The sequence below is a fragment of the Ahaetulla prasina genome, chromosome 2 (genome assembly GCF_028640845.1).
Source record: "Ahaetulla prasina isolate Xishuangbanna chromosome 2, ASM2864084v1, whole genome shotgun sequence".
Taxonomy (NCBI): Eukaryota; Metazoa; Chordata; class Lepidosauria; order Squamata; family Colubridae; genus Ahaetulla; species Ahaetulla prasina.
Window position 1 is genome coordinate 11,389,439 of NC_080540.1, and position 12,588 is coordinate 11,402,026.

Consider the following 12,588-nt stretch of genomic DNA (forward strand, 5'->3'; position numbering starts at 1 on the left):
TTTGGATTAAAGTATGGTGGATCATGCAGAATATTTTGAAAAAGAAGATTAAGTTTACCCCGCAGTTCTTTCTACTAGGAATAATTATGGATTGTACAGCTATAGAGACTAAATTGATTTTGAACTTAATAACAGCCGCAAGACTTTTGATTGCTCAATATTGGAAGAAAGAAGAATTACCTACAATTGAAGAATGGACACTCAAAGTATCAAATCTGGCAGAAATGGCAAAAATCTCTGCTTACTTGAAAGACTATACACAAGAAAAATATATTTTAGAATGGAAAATGTGGATTGATTATATTCAAAATAAGTATCAGATAAAAAAATATCGAATAGCATATGAGTAAATTTAGGAAATATTTTGTATTAGATATATTTTTGAAGGAGAGGGGAATTGAGAGTGTGATTAAGTGTGGAGAGACTAGACATTATAATTTAGGAATTATTTTAGATTATGATTGTTAGTTTTGATACCCTGCATTTTGTCCTGGGAAGTCGGGGTGGGGGGTGGGGGGTAAGGGGGAGGGGAATTGGGGGGTTGAGGCTAGAGATGGAGTGATGGTTAATGTACAGGGATTATTGAAGATGTATAAATATAATTAATGTAGGGTCGGGTCTGCCCAGTTACCATTTTAGAACGATGGGGAGGGAGAAAAGAGAGAGTAGGAGGTAGGAAAGATGAGAAGAGGAAGGAAGAGGGGTAGAAGAGGGAGAAGGAAGGTGTAGGGTGGAGGGAGGAGAGGATGTAGATAAGAGAAGGAGAGGATGGTCTGGAAAGTAAAAGAAGGTAGAAGAGGGAAGAGTGTTAAAAAGGGGGGTGGTGACTGGGCAAGCCCGACTAATAGTATATAACTGTACATTGAATGAATTGGAAAAAAAAAGAAATAAAAAGTAATCTTGCTGCTGTTATTAGATTTAAAATCAGTTTAGTCTCAATTACTGTACAGTCTGTGATAATTCCCAGCAAAAAAAATTGCGGCAGGAACTTTATCTTCTTTTTCAGAACATTTTGTAGAATCCACCAAATTCTTATCCAAAAAGTTTTAATATTCTTACAAGTCCACCAAATATGAAAATATGTAGCGTCATCACAGTTACATCTCCAACTTTTTGCTTGCATATCTGGATACATACACAATAATTTCCTAGGATCTAAATGCCATCTGTAAAACATTTTATAAAAATTTTCCCTTAAATTCTGAGCCTGCGTAAATTTAACATTTCTAACCCAAATTTTTTCCCAAGTTTCCAATAATATTGGCTCCTGAAAATTTTGTGCCCACTTTATCATACAGTCCTTTACCAAATCCCTTTCAGAGTCTATTTCAAGTAACACATTATACAATCTCTTTATATGCTCCTGAGATTGATTTCTAATTTGCTTTACCAAATTTTCCTCATTCTGGACTATACCAATTTTCTGATCTTCCTTCCATCTAGCACGTAATTGCCCGTATTGATGTTTTTGGGAATTCTTGACCATCCAAATGTCATCAACCTTCCTAAACATGCCCTGAATTTGCAGGGCAAGTATATGTCAAATGTGGAACCTTTGCATTTTGCCATTTGAAATATATAGATGGAGTTGATTGATTTCTGTTTTAAGGTTTTATTGTGCAGTCACCATGAGTTCAGCTGCCATAAGATGCTAAGTAAAAATACATACAAGTTTATATTATCCCCTTTATTATATGTAGAAATAACTCAAGGCATGAAACATACCTAATAAAAATCCAAACTGGCTTTCTCTGACCCAGCAAGGGCAGTTCCCCTTGAGTCTGTGGAAGGGAATGACCGCACTGGGCCAAACTAAGGAAGCTCAAATCTCCTTCCTCATGTTTAATAATAAGACATGCTTGAGTAAGAAGAATCATGCAAGAAATTAAATTATCAACTTCTTAGCTGGGCTTTCAGAAAGAGACAAGAAACGAAATTCAAGATTCCTCTAAACAGATCAATTTTTTCCTGATGTAGAATTTCTTCTGTCATAAGGAAGGAATTTTGTGCAAAACACTGTCTGCAATCTGGGCATTTGAATGGTTACTCTCCTATGTGTAACCTTACATGAGTTATAAGGCTAGACCTACAACTGAAATCTTTTCCGCAATCTGGACACTCATACGGTTTTTCTGCTGTGTGAGTCCTCTTGTGTATCACCAGGGTGGAACTGTGACTGAATCTTTTCCCACAAACCAGACACTGAAATGGTTTCTCTCCTGTGTGAGTCCTTTTGTGTTTCACCAAGTCGGAATTTCGATGGAAATCTTTCCCGCAATCTGGACACTTATATGGTTTCTCTCCTGTGTGAATCCTCTGGTGCACCACAAGTTCGGAATTCCAATTGAAACTTTTCCCACAATCTGGACATTTATGCGGTTTTTCTCCTGTGTGATTCCTCTGGTGTATCACCAGGTAATAATTCCCACTGAAATTTTTCCCACAATCCAGACACTCATATAGTTTTTCTCCGGTGTGAATCCTCTGGTGTATCACCAACTTGGAATTTTGATTGAATGTCTTCCCACAATCCTGACACTCATATGGTTTTTCTCCTGTGTGAGTCCTCTGATGTATCACTAGGTTGGAATTCTGACTGAACGTTTTCCCACAATCTACACACTCATATGATTTCTCTCCTGTGTGAGTCCTCTGGTGTATCACCAGGTGGGAATTCTGACAGAAACTTTTCCCACAATACAGACACTCATAAGGTTTTTCTCCTGTATGAGTCCTCTTGTGGCTCACTAGGTTGGAATTCCGACGGAAACTTTTCCCACAATCCGGACACTCATATGGTTTTTCTCCCGTATGAGTCCTCTGGTGTGTCACTAGGCTGGTATTCTGACTGAACGTTTTCCCACAATCTAGACACTCATATGGTTTCTCTCCTGTGTGAGTCCTCTGGTGTTCCAACAGCTGGGAATTCTGACTGAACGTTTTCCCACAATCTAGACACTCATATGGTTTCTCTCCTGTGTGAGTCCTCTGGTGTTCCACCAGATGGGAATTCTGATTGAACGTTTTCCCACAATATGGTTTCTCTCCTGTGTGAGTCCTCTGGTGTCTCATTAGGTTGGAATTCCGACGGAAATTTTTCCCACAATACAGACACTCATACGGTTTCTCTCCTGTGTGAGTCCTCTGGTGTGTCACTAGGCTGGTATTCTGACTGAACGTTTTCCCACAATCTAGACACTCATATGGTTTCTCTCCTGTGTGAGTCCTCTGGTGTCTCACTAGGTTGGAATTCCGACGGAAACTTTTCCCACAATACAGACACTCATACGGTTTCTCTCCTGTGTGAGTCATCTGGTGTTCCACCAGCTGGGAATTCTGACAGAAACTTTTCCCACAATCCGGACACTCATATGGTTTTTCTCCTGTGTGAGTCCTCTGGTGTGTCACTAGGCTGGTATTCTGACTGAACGTTTTCCCACAATCTAGACACTCATATGGTTTCTCTCCTGTGTGAGTCATCTGGTGTTCCACCAGCCGGGAATACTGAGAGAAACTTTTCCCACAATCCGGACACTCATATGGTTTCTCTCCTGTGTGAGTCCTCTGGTGTCTCAGTAGGTTGGAATTGTTACTGAACGTTTTCCCACAATCTAGACACTCATATGGTTTCTCTCCTGTGTGAGTCCTCTGGTGTACCACCAGGTGGGAATTCCGACAGAAACTTTTCCCACAATACAGACACTCATAAGGTTTCTCTCCTGTGTGAGTCATCTGGTGTTCCACCAGCCGGGAATACTGAGAGAAACTTTTCCCACAATACAGACACTCATATGATTTCTCTCCTGTGTGAGTCCTCTGGTGTCTCACTAGGTTGGAATTCTGACTGAACGTTTTCCCACAATCTAGACACTCATATGGTTTCTCTCCTGTGTGAGTCCTCTGGTGTGTCACCAGCTGGGAATTCCGACAGAAACTTTTCCCACAATACAGACACTCATAAGGTTTCTCCCCAGTGTGTATAACCTGATTGGTATGCATGTTAAATCTTTTGTCACAATGGGAGCATTGGTAGAGTTTCTCTTCGGTATTGGTTCTTCCACGAATCACGAGAGACCTGTTCTGAGTAAAGCTTCTGATGCACCCCAAACATCTGTATGGCTTTTCATGGGATGGTTTGATTTATGCATCAATCAGATGTGATCTGCAATCTGTGTTTTTCCCACAATAGGCAGTCTGTGGGGATTTTCTAACACTGATATTCTTGGATTCTTGAGGTCGTCAGCATTATTTCTGATCTCTTAGCTAGTGGTTCTTTGATTCAAGCTACTCTTTCCTTCCACAAAGGCTTTCATTAATGCCTGCCAGTTTTGGCTATCCATGGAACCTTTTTATTTCCACTGACTTCCAGGTGTTCTTTATTTAGAAATTATCCTCCTTGACTTCTCATGTAATGTTTCTTTGGATTCCAAACATTATTTTTTTCCAGCTGAAAGCTTTGTTCTCATAATATTCTCCATTGTGTGTCGTTGTGTATCGTCAGCTGAGGAAGGGGAAGAGTTTTAAACTTTCTGGAGGAAATGGGGGGAAATGTTGATTGATGGTTTGTTTTCCATTTTAAAGCTGTTTCTCATTCTCTTTTGTCCAGAGTGCTCTTCTTGGCATTCTCTTTGTCTATAAGATTAATATTAATGGGTTAGTTTCATTATTGTTTTAAAATGGCTACATGATATGTGAAAGCAGCAGAAATACCCCATATATTACCATGGAAAAACAAACATCAACATGCAAGTTTGATCTCTAACGTATTGATTAGTTTGGCATCTAAAAGGCTAGCAGATCCTTTCCTACCTACTTTCTTCCCTCCTTCTACTCCCCTCTCCTTTTCTTTCTGAAATGGCAGTCGAGCATCCCCAATATCATTTAAATTTTTAAAGGTGGGAGATTATGTATATTTTGTATACTTTAGCTTGTGATTGTTGGTTATAATACCCGGTATTTGCTCTGGGAGTTCTGGGGGGGGGGAAGGGGGAGGAGGGGGAGAAAGGGGGGGGGGAAATGATACATGGATTGTGTTGTGTCTTGCCCGCCCTCAGAGCAGCCGGGGCCTTCTTACCTGCTCCCGCACACTGAGGAATGTATGCCTCCCGGTCCCAGTCCTGGCTCCATGCCCACACAAACTGCAGAAGGAGAATCTCCCTGCCCCAGCCCTGACTCCATGCCCAGGCAAACGGAGCAGCTAGACCCCTCCCCCTCCTCCACAGCAGGTGAGCCTGAGGAGGGTTTATTACCAACAGCTGATTGGTGTGACCCTCGCATCAGAAGATTGGAGAGGCGGAGGCTACAGAGGGAAGGGAGGGGCAGGCCTTAATGAGTGCTGAGTCATGGAGCCACACCCCATGGCCTATATAAAGGATCTACTTTCTGGCAGTCTCTGAGTCAGGCAAAAGTCAAACTTATCTTGCTGAAGTCACTTACTGGTCTCCTGCCTGCTCTGAGGACTTTGCTAGGACTTTGGGCAGAGCTGCAGAGGCACGCCTGATTCGGATTTCCCGGACCCAGCCGTCAGCGGAGGAGTGGGACACGACATCTTGCCTGACTCCTCACACATCTACAAGATGGATCAGCAACAGCTGGCGCTGATTGTGCAGCAGCTACAAACAGACAACCAGCAACTGCAACAGCAAGTCGCCCAGCTGACTGCTCAACTGGCTGCTGGGAATGCCCCAGCAGTCCAACCTCCTCCTCCTCCTCCTCCTCAGCGCCACAGCCCGGTACCGGTGCCGGAGAAGTTCTCAGGACGGATGGAGATGTTCCCGGCCTTCATGGCCCAGTGCCAGACCTACCTGGCAATGCGGCCGGGGGACTTTCCAGATGACCGGGCCAGGGTGGCCTTCGTGATGAACCTGTTGTCTGGCCAGGCTGCGCAGTGGGCCACGTCCTTGGTGCTCAGGGACAGCCCCTTGCTGGCGGACTACCAGGGGTTCTGGGGGCAACTACGCCTGATGTATGAAGACCCTGTGCGGGCCCAGACGGCTGCCTGGCGCCTCGGAGAGATCCAACAAGGGCCCCGCCCCCTCCGGGAGTACATCGCGGAATTCCGGTTGCTGTGCCATGATTCGGACTGGAGCGACACGGCACTAGCGGACGCGTTCAAGAGGGGCCTTCGGAAGAGCTCCGGGCCGGGCTGGCTCGGGTGGAGGCGCCGCGGACCCTCGTTGACCTGGTGCCCCTCTGCCTGCGCCTCGACACCCGTCTCCAGCAACGCCCGTCCTGTCGCCGCCCGCAACCGTCAAAGACCGTCGCCCTCCCTCGACCCGTGCCGACCCCGTCCCGGGCCACCCCGCGCTTCGTGGCCGCCACCGAGAGCCCATGGAGTTAGGGCGGCCAGGCCTCGCCTGACGGCCCAGGAGCGGAGCCGAGGCGCCAAGGGGCTGTGCTTGTACTGTGGGAGCCCAGCCATTTCGCCGCCGCATGCCCCAGGAAGCGGCGAACGCACGCCCGTCCCGAATCCCGCCCTGGCCAGTCGGGAATCGGGGCAGGCCCGCCCCAGGGGAAACCCTAGGCCGGGCACGGACCAAGCCCCCGCCAGACATGGCCGTCGTGGACCCCGGCCCCCCTCGGCACCTGATTTTGGACACCCGGGTGTGGGTGGGTGACCGGCGGAAGGATCCGGCACACGCTGGTAGATTCGGGGCCACCACGAACTTTATGGACCGGGCCTCGTGGACCATTTTGGTGTCCCCTTGGTTCCGGTAGACCCTCCGATGGCGTCGAGACCATCGGCGGGAGGGAGCTGGTGGCGGACCCATTAACTTCGCCACGCAGCCCTTGCGCCTCGCCATCGGGGACCACGAGGAGGCGATTCGCTTCTACGTGACGGCGGACCTCCACTTCCCAGTGATCCTCGGACTGGCCTGGCTGCGGACGCACGACCCTCAGGTGGCCTGGTCGCGAACGCCATCTCGTTCCCAGCCTGCAGTGTGTCGACCACATCCGCCACACCTCGCCCGGCCAGGACGTCTTCACCCCGGCCGTCGCCGTGCCCCCGGAGCTGCAGGACTTCGCTGACGTCTTCAGCGAAAAGGAGGCGGACCGCTTACCCCCGCACCGGCCCTACGACTGCCCCGTGGACCTGCAACCCGGCGCCCCGCTGCCCACGGGGCGCCTGTATTCCATGTCCGGGCCCGGGGTGGGCGCCCTCAGGGACTTTCTGGACAAAAATCTGGCCCGAGGGTTCATCCGGCCTTCCAAGTCCCCTCTGTCGGCCCCGGTCCTCTTCGTAAAAAAGAAGACGGGGGATTTGCGCCTGTGTTGCGACTACCGCCGGCTGAACGCCATCACGGTGCGGAATCGCTACCCCCTGCCGCTCATCCCGGAGCTGATGGACCGGCTGCGGGAGGCCTCCATCTTTACCAAGCTCGACCTCCGGGGGGCCTACAACCTGGTGCGGATGCGTGACGAGTGGAAGACGGCGTTCGGCACCCGGTACGGACACTACGAGTACACGGTCATGCCGTTCGGGCTGACCAACGCCCCCGCCGTCTTCCAACATTTTATGAACGATGTGTTCCGGGACATGTTGGATCGGTTCGTGGTGATCTACCTGGACGACATCCTGGTCTACTCCCGGTCCAGGGAAAGTCACCTCCAGCACCTCCGCCTGGTCCTGCAGCGCCTGCGGGAGCACCAGCTCTACGCCAAGCTGGAGAAGTGTTTTTTCCTCCGGTCGTCCATTGAGTTCCTCGGGCACATCCTCTCACCCGAGGGGATCGCCATGGACCCGCGCAAGGTGGAGGCCCTGAGCAGCTGGGAAGCCCCGCGTCGGGTGAAGGATGTCCAGCGGCTGCTGGGCTTCGCCAATTACTATCGGACCTTCATCCCGGGCTTCGCCACGCTGACGGCTCCGCTCACCCAGCTCCTTCAGAAGAAGGTCCCGTTCCGGTGGGGTCCCCCGCAGGAGGAAGCCTTCACGGCTCTCAGGAAGGCTTTCGTCACGGAGCCCATCCTGCGACATCCCGACCCGCACCGGCCTTTCGTGGTGGAGACGGACGCCTCCAACGTCGCCCTCGGAGCGGTGCTGCTACAGGCCCCGGCGGATGGCGGCACTCTTTTTCCCTGCGCGTACTACTCGCGGAAGCTCAACCCTTCCGGCGCAACTATACCATCTGGGAAAAGGAGTTGCTGGCTATCAAGGCGCGTTCGAGGCGTGGCGGCACCACCTGGAGGGGCCCGGCATCAGGTGGAGGTCGAGCGGACCATCGGAACCTCGAACATCTCACCACGGCTCGGAAGTTGAACCAGCGGCAGATCCGTGGTCGCTGTTCTTTGCCGGTTCAACTTCCGCGTCACCTATATCCCCAGTGGCCACAACCGGAGGGCGGACGCCTGTCCCGTAAGCCGGAGTACCTGGCGCCCAAGACCCTCTTCCTCCACGGACTGTACTGCGGCGGAAGCCTTGGCCGCCGCCCGGGAACCGGTGGACTTACGGGCCCGGGTGCGAGAGGCGCAGCGCCAAGACGCCTGGTCTCAGCAGCGGCGAGCGGAGGCGGGCCCCACGTCTCCGTGGACATTGGAAGACGACGTACTCAAGTTCCGGGGGCGGTTGTATGTGCCCACGGGGCCGCTCCGGTCCCTCGTCCTGACCCAGTGCCACGACAACCCTGCCGCGGGCCATTTCGGGTTTTTCAAGACTCTCAACCTGGTAACGCGGACCTTCTGGTGGCCCCGGGTGCGGCATGATGTCCATGCCTATGTGACGTCCTGCGTGCCGTGCCGGCAAGCCAAGGCCGCCACGGGGGCCCCTCCCGGTCTCCTCCAGCCCTTGCCGACTCCTGACAGACCCTGGGGGGCGATTTCCATGGACTTCCTGACGGACCTGCCGCCGTCCTCGGGGTTCACCACGGTGCTGGTGGTGGTGGACATGCTCACCAAGATGGCACACTTCATCCCGTGCCGCGGGCTGCCCACCGCCACCAAGACAGCCCGTCTCTTCTTGCAGCACGTCTTCCGCCTCCACGGCCTGCCGGACAGGGTGGTGTCGGACCGTGGGGTGCAGTTCACGGCCCGCTTTTGGAAGAGCCTGATGGCCGCATTGGAGGTGCAGGTGTGCCTGTCGTCGGCGCACCATCCGGAGACCGACGGCGGGACGGAAAAGGTCATCGGCGTCCTGGAACAGTACCTCCGGTGCTTCGTGAACCAACAGCAGGACAACTGGGCCGATTACCTGTCCCTAGCGGAGTTTGCATTCAACAACTCCCAACACACCTCCACCCAGACCACCCCGTTCCTGGCCAATTTGGGGTACCATCCGCGGCTCTTCCCTCTGGCGCCCCCGGACTCCCCGGTTCCCGAGACACAGTCCTTTCTCTCCGAGTTGCACGCGGTCCAGCAGATGGTGCGTCGGCAGCTGAATCGGGCGAAGGAGGACTACAAGCGGGTCGCCGATCGTTCCCGACGGGCAACACCCCCACTGGTGGTCGGAGACCACGTGTGGCTCTCCACAAAGCATCTCCCGTCCGACCGGCCGGCGAAGAAACTGGACCACCGGTTCATCGGTCCGTTCCCCGTCGAGGCGGTCATCAATCCGGTGGCCTACCGATTGACCCTGCCGCGTTCCATGCGGATCCATCCCGTCTTCCATCGGTCCTTGCTGGTCCCTGAGGCCCTGCCGTCTCCCCTTCGGTGCCCGGCGCCACCCGTCGCTGTCGACGAGGACGGGGCGGAGGAGTACGAGGTGCACAGCATACGCGACTCCCGCTGGCTGAAGGCGCCCAATACCTGGTTGCGTGGCAAGTGCGGGACCGAGTTCACCTGGGTCAACGCCTGACGCCCACGCCCGGACCTGGTGCGGGCCTTCCACGAGCAGAACCCGCCCGACCGCATCCCGATCGTCAGCCCGGGGAAGGGCCCTGCGGTGAGGATAGTGTTGTGTCTTGCCCGCCTCAGAGCAGCCGGGCCTTCTTACCTGCTCCCGCACACTGAGGAATGTATGCCTCGGTCCCAGTCCTGGCTCCATGCCCACACAAACTGCAGAAGGAGAATCTCCTGCCCCAGCCCTGACTCCATGCCCAGGCAAACGGAGCAGCTAGACCCCTCCCCCTCCTCCACAGCAGGTGAGCCTGAGGAGGGTTTATTACCAACAGCTGATTGGTGTGACCCTCGCATCAGAAGATTGGAGAGGCGGAGGCTACAGAGGGAAGGGAGGGGCAGGCCTTAATGAGTGCTGAGTCATGGAGCCACACCCCATGGCCTATATAAAGGATCTACTTTCTGGCAGTCTCTGAGTCAGGCAAAAAGTCAAACTTATCTTGCTGAAGTCACTTACTGGTCTCCTGCCTGCTCTGAGGACTTTGCTAGGACTTTGGGCAGAGCTGCAGAGGCACGCCTGATTCGGATTTCCCGGACCCAGCCGTCAGCGGAGGAGTGGGACACGACAGATTGATTATTAATGTACAGTAATTTTTGAAGATATGAAATTAAAATTTAAAATAATATTGGGGATGCTCGACTGCCATTTCAGAAAGAAAAGGAGAGAGGAGTAGAAGGAGGGAAGAAAGTAGGTAGGAAACAGTAGAGAAGGAGGAGGGGAATAAGAAGGTTAGATAGGGTGGAAGAAGGGAGGAGTGGAAAAGGAGGAGAGGAAGTAGTAAAGTGAAGGAGATGAAGGATGTGAAAGTAGTAGAGGGTAGAGAGGGAGGTTGTGAAGAAAGGAAGTAGCAATCGGGCAGGCCTGAATCAGTAATAAATAAAAATTAATGATTAATGATGGATAATAGTTTGCATATAAATATGATGTTGGAAAATGGAAATAAAAATTATTTAAAAAATAAAAAATAAAATAAAAGGCTAGCAGATCCAAATAACAACTCAATCACAAAATTCTCCTTTTGGCCTGAGTAAATCACACACACAGTACATTCAGAAAGTATTCAAAGTATTCAGAGAATGACGTCTGAATTCAGACGTCACAGTGGATCGGATCGGGGAAACGGAGCTCCGTCGTACCCCCTGATTTCGCCCTGTCTGGAGACCCTCAAGGGCCAAAGTCAACCCCAGAGAGGTTGACCAAGAGAGAGGGGAAGTTTTATAGATCATGAGGAGATATGCAATCTCCCATTAGATTCAGGGAAAACCCTGTGGAATCGGCAGGAGACTAGATGGCCATTAAGGCTGAACCGAAGCTGTGACAGCTTGGAAAGAGAAAGGAAGTGAAAAATCAAGGAGCAGCCTGGCTTTGCTGGATGACTGTTCTAACTTTCTGCTGGGGAATTAATCCCGATTTAAATGCTAATGATTTTGGAAAAGCGGTGCTATGGCTACAGAGGCCCTTGGGAACTGTTAGCTACAAAGTGTCTTTTTACAGCTGGCTGCTAACTGCGATATTTAGAGAGAGTCTGTGACAACATTAAATATTTTGAGCTGTGGAAAACGGAAGAAAGGAGGAGCAATGTGAACACTGAAAAGAGTCCTTTCATCTTGGAATTGTTTGAAAATGAAAGTCCATCGATCTGGGTGGGAAAACATCGTGTCAATCAAATCAGAAGGAGCGAAGTGATTCGTGGAGGGTGAGGGAGGTGGGTGGCTCAGAAATATGAAAAAAAAATATCAAGATTTCTTTAACTCTCCCAGCAGAAAATCACAAGCAGCTGTTTTAAATCCTGCAGCATTTGGGGAGAGAAAGAAGATGCAGCAGCCGCCGCCCAGAAGTTTCCGTCTTGCTCTGCTTCCAGGCCGTGGAGGAAAGGAAGAGGCCCGACTTCCTCCCGGCTTCTCCTCCGACCTTCCCTCCACTCACCTCCCAGGAGCCGCTTCCACCCTCCAAGCAGCACAGGAGGTTCGGCCGACGCCATTATCCGGCACTGCGTGAGCCGGAAGAGGAAGTTGTTGTGATCTTCTTTCTTCCACGTCTTCTCTAGCAATCTAAAACTCTATCGTTTCAGTTCGTTCTACCTCGGCCTCTCTTTTTCCGGTGTAATGTTAATAGTAGCGATGCCGCTGCTGTACTCTATTCACTGCCGCGTGTGTTGCTGCTTTGTAGAGCGCCATCTAGCGACAGACGGTTGAAAATCACCCTCCTCCTATCTCTACCCTGAAGCGTTTGCAAGAGGCTTCCGTGGATTCCGTGGTTCCTTCGGTGCCATCAAGTCTTATTTGACTCCCACCGAGCCCAGGAATAGCTTTCTTCCCTGACAGTCTATCCTAAAGCTTTTCTTTCAGGTCTCCCAAGAGTTCACTCACTGTCCCTCTTGCTCCAACTAAACCAAAGGAAACGGTCCAAAGTAGGTGGGGGGATGACGTATAACAGCCAACCTGAAAGTGAACCTCCCTTGGGGGCTGCTGGAGATTGTTTAACCCAGTTTGTAGCTTGGTGTCTGTGTCTGTGTGCGCGAGAACGCCTCGAAACCTGCCTTGGCAAATGGTTGAAGCTGTTATAGTTAAGCTGTTGAACGGAAGACTCTAGCCCTAGTTTGTCCTTTGGGGTCTGGTAGGGCGGCCCTCATTCTGACTCCAACTGAGCCAGGAGCTTCCTTTTCAGGAACAAACCAAGGGAAAGCATCTGTGGTGAAACACAATGTGCCATCAGGCAGGGACAAAAAGCACCTCCCTTGTGCATCAGTGGAGACTATC

The 12,588-nt window shown here is 51.3% G+C and overlaps 1 pseudogene; it reads right to left on the reverse strand.

Annotated features, from left to right (window-relative positions):
• Positions 1–510: 510 nt before the first annotated feature.
• LOC131193527 (zinc finger protein 585A-like) overlaps positions 511–12,588 on the reverse strand; it is a 48,007-nt pseudogene continuing 35,929 nt past the window's right edge.